A 10,216-nucleotide genomic window follows, 5' to 3' on the forward strand; every position below is an offset into this window, starting at 1 on the left:
TATCAACCACATCTTTGACAATACGCGTGAGTTCAGATGCGAATTAAATATTTTGCTTTGCGCTTTGGTATCAGCGAAAGGCATTTCATCATTTGTGATGTCATCGGCAGAAGCGTAAACAATGAAAGTGCACCGAGAAAAGTATTTTTTTTTTTTTTTTTGAGCAATCACGATTGCTTATTGTTCTCATTTGACGATCATTGGCGTTTGGTTCCTTTTTCAGCTTGGACCAGGGGCCTTTGCAGCACCACCGGCCTCCGGTCCTGAGCACTGTCCCCCGGTAACCGTTTCTCCTGGTCAGTGGCGTCCATGTCCTACACACACACACGCTCACAAACATACACGCTCACACACACGCATCGTTACGCACATACACACTCCACTCACACGCCGTTACACACACACTCCACACACACGCCAATACACACATAAACACACGCCTAAGTGCATACACACAGGTCTACGCACACACACAAGCCTATACATGCATGCACTTGCGTCTGTACACAAAATTATACACACGTAACTGCCCAGGAACCGTTTCTAAAAACAATAACTCCAATGAGTAGGGTCCTGTCGTAATTGCGTAAAACATAATTTGAATTAAAAATTCCAGAATTTAAATTAACTTTATTCTTTCTTTTTTTAAATAATTTGACTAAGTTTATTTAAAAAATTGTTAGTTCCTATGTTTTTAAGCGTGCATTTTAAGAAAAAGATACTTTTAAAATTTTGGAAACGACCCCATTCAGAGAAGAAGCAAAGGAGTTCTTTTTTTTTTGCATGTGCCACCTGCAATGAGGCAAAATCAACTCATATCGCTCAAAGCAACCGTAAATATTTAAAGGGATCAGCATCCCAATCAATAGTTTAATATCACAAACGCCTTCCAACAGTAATAATCAAACATGAATATTAATCTCCCCATCACGCCCGAATGTTACCGTGCGGGCGTTCTCCCCCCCCCCCCTGTTTCTTAAAATCAGTTTTGTGAGCCATTATCTTCGCCGCCCCATCTCAGGGCGTTTCATCTTCATTATGAGATACCTCCATAAATCTGCATCTGTTTCTCCTTTTGAAAACGCGTCGAAAGTGATGCGCTCAATCTTTACTCTTTTGAGAGATTTATGAAACCTCTTTTGGCGGAATTGACGGTGTTGGAGATTAAAGAGGTCCGATTCAATTACGTTGACTAACAGCGCCGTTCTTTTTCTTTAACGTGTTTCAGTTTTGCATGCTTGGGTTTGGTTAATTATCCTCGGGAATATAATAACGAATTCACTGATCGAGTAACGCTGAAGTCACCAACAATGAAACTCGCGCCACGGCATGAAAATTTAATAACATTTTTCGGTAATACATGAAATACACCGCCAGCTCAGTCATTCTAGTCAGCTCAGTCAGAATTTTTGAATCTAGAAACTTACTTTGACCCGCAACTTACCCATCACAAAAATAGTTCATATTTTGCATAAACATGCTGATGGTAAACATTTAAACCCATAGAACGCAGTTTCTTTACTTCCAATTACGTTCATGTCTTCAATACTTTTGAAAACATGTTTTGAAAAAGTTAAATAAAAAATCACAGTATCCATTGCAGTCAAAATATACATTAAATTTGTGGCATCACCTATGTTAAATTAAAAAAAAAATTATACATCCAATTTAAGCTCCAATGCAATTTGTGCTACCTTCTTCTTAGTTGGACTTATGAGAGTTTCTATTTGTATAAGCGTAGAAATGAAGATTTCATTAGATTTCTGTTTTTTGTTGTATAGCTCCAACTTCAAACATCCAATATATTTACTTTTTGAAAAACTTACGAAATCTGAAATTTTTTTTTATAGTTTTAATCATGAAACACATTTTTTTCTTTTGGCTTTCCAAAAAGTTATCGAATTAATTCGCATGCTCTCGAAACGGATGTTTTTACTTTCTTAACTATGATAATTAATTCTTAAATAAAGAAAAGTAAGCAAAATATTTTAGCTAATCGGCTTCTGAACAGCCATTTTTTTCCCGAAAACAATACTATTTTAGAGCTTATTTTATGCATCATTCTTCTTTAAAAAAGTCATATAATCTTTTAAACAGTAATTATTCATAAGAGTACATAAAAAAGCAAAAGCAATTGTTATTACTGTCGCAATTGATCAAGGTTAGCCTTGAACTTTTATTTTTTAAACTTTTCCTTCCGCCCACCGCTTTTCGGATCTGAAGTGAACTGAGAGAGATCAAAAATAAAATAAGAATTGATGGAACGCCGAAAATGATTTGAATAAAGTCCGATTTGTAAAGCTTGTTATTTGAAGTTGTAAATATTTGTTAATATATTGAATTTTTTCGTTTAGATAGTACTGTGAATTTTCTTCAGTCAATTTCAATATCTCACCAATTAAAGATGCAAACGCCCAAAAAGAATCGGAAAATGGTAAGATTTTTACCTTCCATTTTGACTTGAAGATACCGATTAGTACAATTACTAGCTGAACCGTGCGAAGCAAATTCGATTTCAACGCAACTGCAATTTATAATCGTGCCCTCAATGAGTTTTATGTACGATTATTTATTTTCACAGAAATTAAGATTAGACTTCAGCTGAGAAAATTTAGTCATTAAAAAACATACTTTCTGGCCCATTAGAGGATCAATACAATCAGATTTGCGATATTAGTTGCCTGCTCTTACCAACTGAGCTATAGCTTGAGATACTACACTCTACTTACAGCAATGCGTCATAAAGAAAAAAACTAAATTGAAATCGCTAACTCTATTTTGTCTAAATATTTTTTAAATCTCATGCTGCCATTTACCATGTTCAAATTGTCTTGTTTCCTGATTTTAACAACAACAGAATCGTAGTTTCGAATCTTGCAATCAGTTTATATTATACTAGCAAAAATACCCGGCGTTGCCTGGGTTAGCAATAATTATGAGAAACAATCGTTACTTGCATTTGTTTTCTGTTTTAAGTGAAAGAACTTAAAACACACCTTTTTGACGTGACTTAAAATCCAGCTTCTTCCTTACTCATAAAACTAAAGTAGCAGTAAGTAAAAAGAGTAAAATATTCATTTAGAAACGAAAACACAAAATTTAAGCGTATACAAATTTGAAGAATTTCCGAAATATGAAATTAAACTTCACATTTTTAAAAAGATTTATCAGTTAATACTTTTTTTTTTTTTACATTGAGTCTTACATTGTCTGTATGTATATTGAAGAACAAACTGTTTTAAAAAAATGTAGCCGCGCGCCCGTGATTCCCTAAACTTGCTTTAGTTATTTTGGAAAATTTCAATTATTGTGGGTTCTTGGTACGATTTAAAATATTACCGAATTGGCGGGAATCGTTTTGGGACACCTTGGATAATGCTCCCCCTCCTTAATTTGAAAAACGGTATGTTACTAATTTTTGTTAAAGAGATATTGTCGCCATATGCTAAGATACTTTTGGTCACCATAAAAATGGCGCTAAACAATTTCATCCGTAATGTTTCCAAAATAAGTAGTAAAACTTGGCGATGGTTTGAATTTGTGCACAAAGTCACATTAATGGAAGTTTTTGTGCTGTTTAGATTTGCATAATTTAGTTGCTGGATTATTTTAAAGTAAAAAAAGTTTTTAAAGATTTTTTGATTGACGATATTTTGTTTACATGGTGAAAGCCGACAAACATTATTACGTAGTCTTTGACTTCAAAAACCGTGACAGTTGAAAAAACTGCTAAATGCATCCGCTACTGAAATCAACCTGCAAAAATTTTGGCTAGGTTTCTGCTGTTAGATTGGATAATGATTAGAAAATCCAATCAGCACAAATAATAAAAAAAAACACATTAATTACATTAAAGTTCCGTTTAAATGGAAAATAATCAACCAAATCTGATTATTATTAGCCAATCTTGGGGAAAAAACGTTACTTTAAGATTTGACTTGAGAAAAGCCTCAAACAGTCAGACGAAACACAAAAACATTCAACAGTTCTAACCATGAACTGGGAGTTGAGATGATACACTGAATAATGAATTGGGTTGAGGAAAGCCTTCGAACATGGAACAAAAAAGCCCATAACTCGTTTTTCATCCTACTTAGAACTTTCTAACAGATGCCATCTTCAGCAGAAAAATAAGCGCTTTCGAAGGACACATAATTTTAATATGTGCACGTATTTTTTAACCGTCATATTGGGGCATTTATGCGAAAATTTGGACAAATTAGAATAAAAAAGGAACTATCAATCGGATTTTTATCGAACTGGTCTACAAACCTTCCCAGTACCAAAAAGAACAAACGGTGAAAGTTTCAGCCAAATCTGCCGGGTAGTTTCTGAGATCTTGGGAACAAATTTACCAAAGTCCATTTTTATATATATAGATACTAGCGGTACCCGCACGGCTTTGCCGGTAGTAGAAAATGAAAAGGTCATTTGGTTCGCCTGCATATTTACAAATAATGAATGATGAATTTCTTGCCGATTTGCTATGTTCATTTGCTCTTCTATTTTATGGTTCTAAGTTATGATAATTTCGTAATTTACTCTTCCATGTTATGATGATTTGCTGGGTAAAATGTTTTTAAAATTAAAATAGAAAAATAACAAAATCGAATATTCAAAACATCGCTTCGAGGTGCACCCCCCCCCCCCCCGCATGCCACAAACTAATTCTGTGCCAAATTTCGTGAAATCGACACACGGTTTAGGCGTTATGTGCGTCACAGAGATCCGAACAAAAGTCCAGACACAGAGACTTTCAGCTTTATTATTAGTAGAGATTCAAGGATATTTGGATCAGAATTACACTGAAGAATTCATTGAAAGAATATTTTTCAGGCCATTAGGTCTCGAACTCCAACCTTCCCATTTTTAGCACGACGCGTTAGCCGGCTGGGCCGACAAGTCATTATTTTGGGGTGCTATGGATTGAAGCAATGCATAATAAAAAAAAAGCAGATTGCTCGTTTTATCGAAACAACAACCAAGCTGTTTATTTTTCGCCGAAGGAGGTGAAAAAAAATTCTTTAAAATGATGCTTTACTTATGAAATTTCATGAAGCAATGAAGGAGTTATGACGCCGTCACAAAAAAAAAAGAAAGAGAGAGAAATAATGTAGAGGTGATTATTATTTCGAGGTTATTTTGAACAAAATAAGAACTAATATTTCAAACACACTATTGGTTTGTCAAACATATTCAAATAACTTATAGTACACTAACCCATCGTTACATCGCTCATTCGGATATATCACGCTTTTCTTTTGTCTCCCGAAAAATTGTTTTTTTTTTTTCCATTTCTCAGAAAAAGTTTTTTGTTTTTTAAACCAATGAAAAAACTGCCATATTTTCCATAGGCTTAATTAATTGCATTTTAAGTTGCAAGTTTCGATCCGTATTCCATTATAAAACAATAAAATTATTCAAAATGATTTTTCTTAGTTTAAGAGAAAACTAAGCTAAATCGGTACACAAATCTTTTATTTCTTTTGAGAAAGTCGTCCTCATATGATAGTAAACTAATATTTTTATAGATACACATGTCATTAATTTTTACGTTAATTGAATTGTTACTTTTTATGACCTCCGTTATATCGCTTTTTCGGATATATCACACTTTTTTGTTGTCTCCCGACAAAAGGCAACAGTTTAGTAATCGGTAGTTAAGGGGTTTAAGGATCATTAACCTTCCAAATGTTCGACTTTCTGGAAAAAAAAATGTTACGCCTAATTTAATTCTGAACAATTTGATACCTTATTTATTACCATACGCAAAAACTTTTCAAGATATCGATAAAATGCGTAACCTTTCCCCATAGAGATTTATGTCAACAGCAGCTGTTTAAGCCTCTTTTTCTCAAGTTGCGTTTTCTCAGGTTTCTCGTTTTGCGTGCGTAATATCTCAGAAAGTTTCTTATATATTTCTGTAAAACTTTTAATGCATGTTTGCCTGGTTTACTTTTATGATCTGAACCTAAGTTTATTTATTTTTTTTAAATTATTCATTTATTTATTTATTTGAAATTGTGTACGTGAATATCAATGTTTTCCACAACTTTGAGTGAAAATATTCTTTTTTTTTTAATATTAACTTTCATTTTTAGTTAAAATTTAGGTTCATATCATAAAAATAAATCAGAAAAACATGCATGAAAAGTTTTACGGAAATACATAAGAAACTTTCTAAGATATCACGCACGCAAAACGAGAAACCGGCACCTGAGAAAAAGAAGCTTAAACAGCTGCTGTTAACATAAATCTCCAATGGGGAAAGTTTACGTATTTTTACGATAACTTGAAAAGTTTTTTGCGTATGGTAATAAATAAGGTATCAGATTGTTCAGAATTAAATTATGCACAACATATATTTTTTACCCAGAAAGTCGAAAATTTTGAATTTTAAGGGATCTTAAGACCCCTTTAATCTATTACAATAGCTACACGCTTTTTTAAATGGCGACATTCCTCACCAAGGAACCATTTTCTACAAAATAACTTCTGCACGCCTTCACCGCTGAAGAAATATTACGCCGCTAAAGCGCAGTGTTGATTTTTAAAAAGCACACAAATTGAATGCGGATGGTAACATAACAGCGTCAGTAAACGACAATAGATTCTTATTATTTTAAAATGCATTTTTCGTTGTTGAGTGTTTTAAGCAGCAAAAATGTTCACGCTTTGGCCCTTAAAAGAAAAGTTTTAGAAGTGTGTTTTGACATAATGTTGATTGAGTAACAATGATAAAATGCTCAATTCCGCTGGGAGTTTGCTGCCGAAGTGGGTATTGACGATTTTTATAGAGCATATGTTTATTTTCATAAGAATAGCTTTATATTTATTTATAGAGCAATCAGATATGCTAATTGATTTTAACTAGCAACGTCCTGGCGTTTCACATTCTATTTGCATTTAGATTGGTAAACAGCGAGTCACGTCTTAGATTGTTCGTTTTGTGATTACTACATAGCGAGTCATGCGATCCAGGGACCTTAGTTTCTGATTGATGAAACTGAAATTCATATCGAACATAAAAACTGCTTTAACCAAAAATATTCAAATTAATTCATTTAGAATATCTTTTTTGTTTGTCTATTAAAAAATAGTTTTTTTTTTGTAAATATTTTTTTTATCAGCATCTTTTACATTTCTTCGTAGAAGCATTTACCAAAGATATTAAAATATTTTTATATAGTTTTTGTTTTTCTTTTCATTTTATCTTCTCTAAAATTAATAGCACCTGCAAAAACTACTAGGCTTAGGTGTTAACTTATTAATGTACTTACCAATAAATAAATAAATAAATAACGACTTAGTGGGTCTCTAGAAATATCTTAATTCACTTCAGTTCATCTTTGCAACCAAATGGGAAAAAAAGATAAAAATTCGAACTAGGTCTTTTTTTACTTTTCGTGTTTTACTTGAAACCCCACGATGTACATAATGATGCATATTTCATTAGTAAACACAGGCAAATATGTGTAAGTAGTGTAATGTGTTTAATCGAACACTATTTAATGAAAAATCTATTGTTGATTTTTTTCAGATGGGTTTTTATATCGTATTCAACTCATCATTTTTTTTTAGCATTTTATTCAAATGAATGTAGGGAGCCAGATCTCGTTGAAAGAAAATCAGCAAGTTTCTTGATTGACATAAAATTGCGTGATTTCAAGTACTTAGTGTGGCTTGAGTAATGGTTTTTGATCGGGCAATGCAGTTAAGACGAATACAGTGCAACTTCGATTATCCGAAGTGATCGAGATTGGACCGCCTTTGGTAAATCGAAATTTCCGGAAAAAAGAGGGATATTTAAAAAGGCTGTCGAAACACAACTGAAGTTTTAATTCTACATTTTAGCACGGGTACGTATTTTCAAATTTTCTACCAAATCTGACGTATTTAATTACATAACTGTTATTATAAAAAATAAATTTTCAAATAAATATCACACAGGCTAGAAAACATAAGACACTAGCGGTGCCCGGACGGCTTTGCCCGTGTTAGAAAATTAAAAGGTCATTTGGTTAGCTTGTATATTTACAAATAATGGATGATGAATTTCTTGCCAATTTGCTATATTCATTTCCTCGCCCACGTTACGGTTCCACGTTATGATAATTTGGTAATTTACGCGTCCATGTTATGATAATTTGCTCGGTAAAAAGTTCTAAAAATTAGAATAGAAAAAAAGAAAAAACAAAATTGAATTTTCGAAACATCGCTTCGAGGTGCACACCCCCATGCTACAAACTAATTATGTATCAAATTTCAAGAAAATCGGCCGAACAGTCTAGGCGTTATGAGCGTCATAGAGATCCAGACAGAGAGACTTCCAGCTTTATTATTAGTAGAGATTCACCACACTTTTCTCATAATTTATTTGCAATTCAAATGAATTATAGGAGGCACAGTAGGCTCTGGTAAATGACTGCTGGAAGAGGTAAAATAAGCATAATCAGTAACTTATAACCTGCATTTTACCTTAGTGAATGACAGAAATTTTTCTTCATGCTAATGTAGTTTCTTATTTGTTTGTATTACAAAATTGAATTTTCGAAAAATCACTTCGAGGTGCACATCCCAATGCTACAAACTAATTTTGTGCCAAATTTGAAGAAAATCGGCCGAACAGTCTATGCGCTATGAGCGTCACAGTGACCCAGACAGAGAGACTTTAAGTTTTATTATTAGTAGAAATAAGTGATAGAAGTGCACAATTTAGTACGGTTTTTACCATGGAAATTGCTGCCTCCGATGACCTTGAAGTGAAACTGCTTACTTACCAGAAAATACAAGTCACGGGAACCGAAATCGTTAAAATGAGGTTCCGCTTAAAAGTATTGGATGACCGAGCATACTTTTTAAGGAATCATCGAATCAGTAATTTCCGCAAAAATAACCAGAGTTATATAAATTAAATAAATTTGGGTCTTCCGTGACTCTGTGGTAGAAAGTTTCGCTTCATATGCCAGAGGACGAGGTTTAGATTCCCACCGAAACTGAGGGCGTTATTTTTTCTCTCTGTGCTATAAATCTTTCTTGCGTTGTTTTATGTAAGAATAAGTAGAGAAGTTCAAGGCAATGATACGCAATCTTCCCATTTTTATTAACTGAATCAATTATTTCAGAAATGGCTAAAGTCCAACGGAAATCCGTTGGACTTACGCCCTTTCTGAAATAATCGGCTCAGTTATGGACAAGTAGTCATTAAATGAAGAACTAAAAGCACTAATTATAAATTTAGAGTGTCAATGTTTTTACTTTCTTCTATATTTCGAATTTTGACTGATTCGAACGTTTTGAGGTGTGCTGAGTCCATTTCGACCATTTTTGGAAAATGTGTCTGTCTGTGTGTGTGTGTGTGTTTGTGTGTGTTCTGTTCCGTTCAATGAACATGACGGAAATTTGTATTAACCCTAAGTTTCATGGAGGGTTTTCTTGTTTTCTATTAAAATTTCACTCATCCTTTTATTTTATACTTTCTTTTTTTTCTCTTTTGATTTCGTTGTTTTCCAAATGAAATATGAAATAAAAAATCTCGCAAAATATCTACATCCGATGGTTTTCTAAAATGAAAAGAGCAAGTAACTGGGCTCCACTATTGGCGGTCTATCGCATATTTGGCGATAAATTGATTTTTTTGAAAATGGACGATGGAATAGTACGTAAGTCACTTTTTTTACTCCCAACTTTTTCAAAAAAAAATTTCCTGAAAAGATTATTTTTTCTTCCCTTTCTTGGTTACTATTGCCAATTAATCAAAAGAGAAACTTTTTTTAAATATGTACTTTTTTTTTCTTACGAACTGCTTAGTGACTGGTCACTTGGGGTCCGTATACCAAAATATTTTTCACTAGTGGTACCCGCACGGCTTTGCCCGTAATAGAAAATTAAAAGGTCTATTGGTTTGCCTGTATATTTACAAATAATGTATGGTGAATTTTCTTACCAATTGGATTGTACCCTTGTTACGGTTCCATGTTATGAAAATTTCGTAATTTACTCGTCCATCTTATGATATTTTTGTTTTTAAAATTAGAATGGAAAAAGAACCACATCGAGTTTTCAAAAAATCGCTTCGAGATGCACACCCCCATGCTACAAACTAACTTTGTGCCAAATTTCATGAAAATCGGCCGAACGGTCTTGGCGCTATGCGCGTTACAGAGATCCTGACAGACAGAGAGACTTTCAGTTTTATTATTAGTAAAGATTACTG

Source organism: Uloborus diversus, chromosome 1 (assembly GCF_026930045.1).
Source record: "Uloborus diversus isolate 005 chromosome 1, Udiv.v.3.1, whole genome shotgun sequence".
Classification (NCBI taxonomy): Eukaryota; Metazoa; Arthropoda; class Arachnida; order Araneae; family Uloboridae; genus Uloborus; species Uloborus diversus.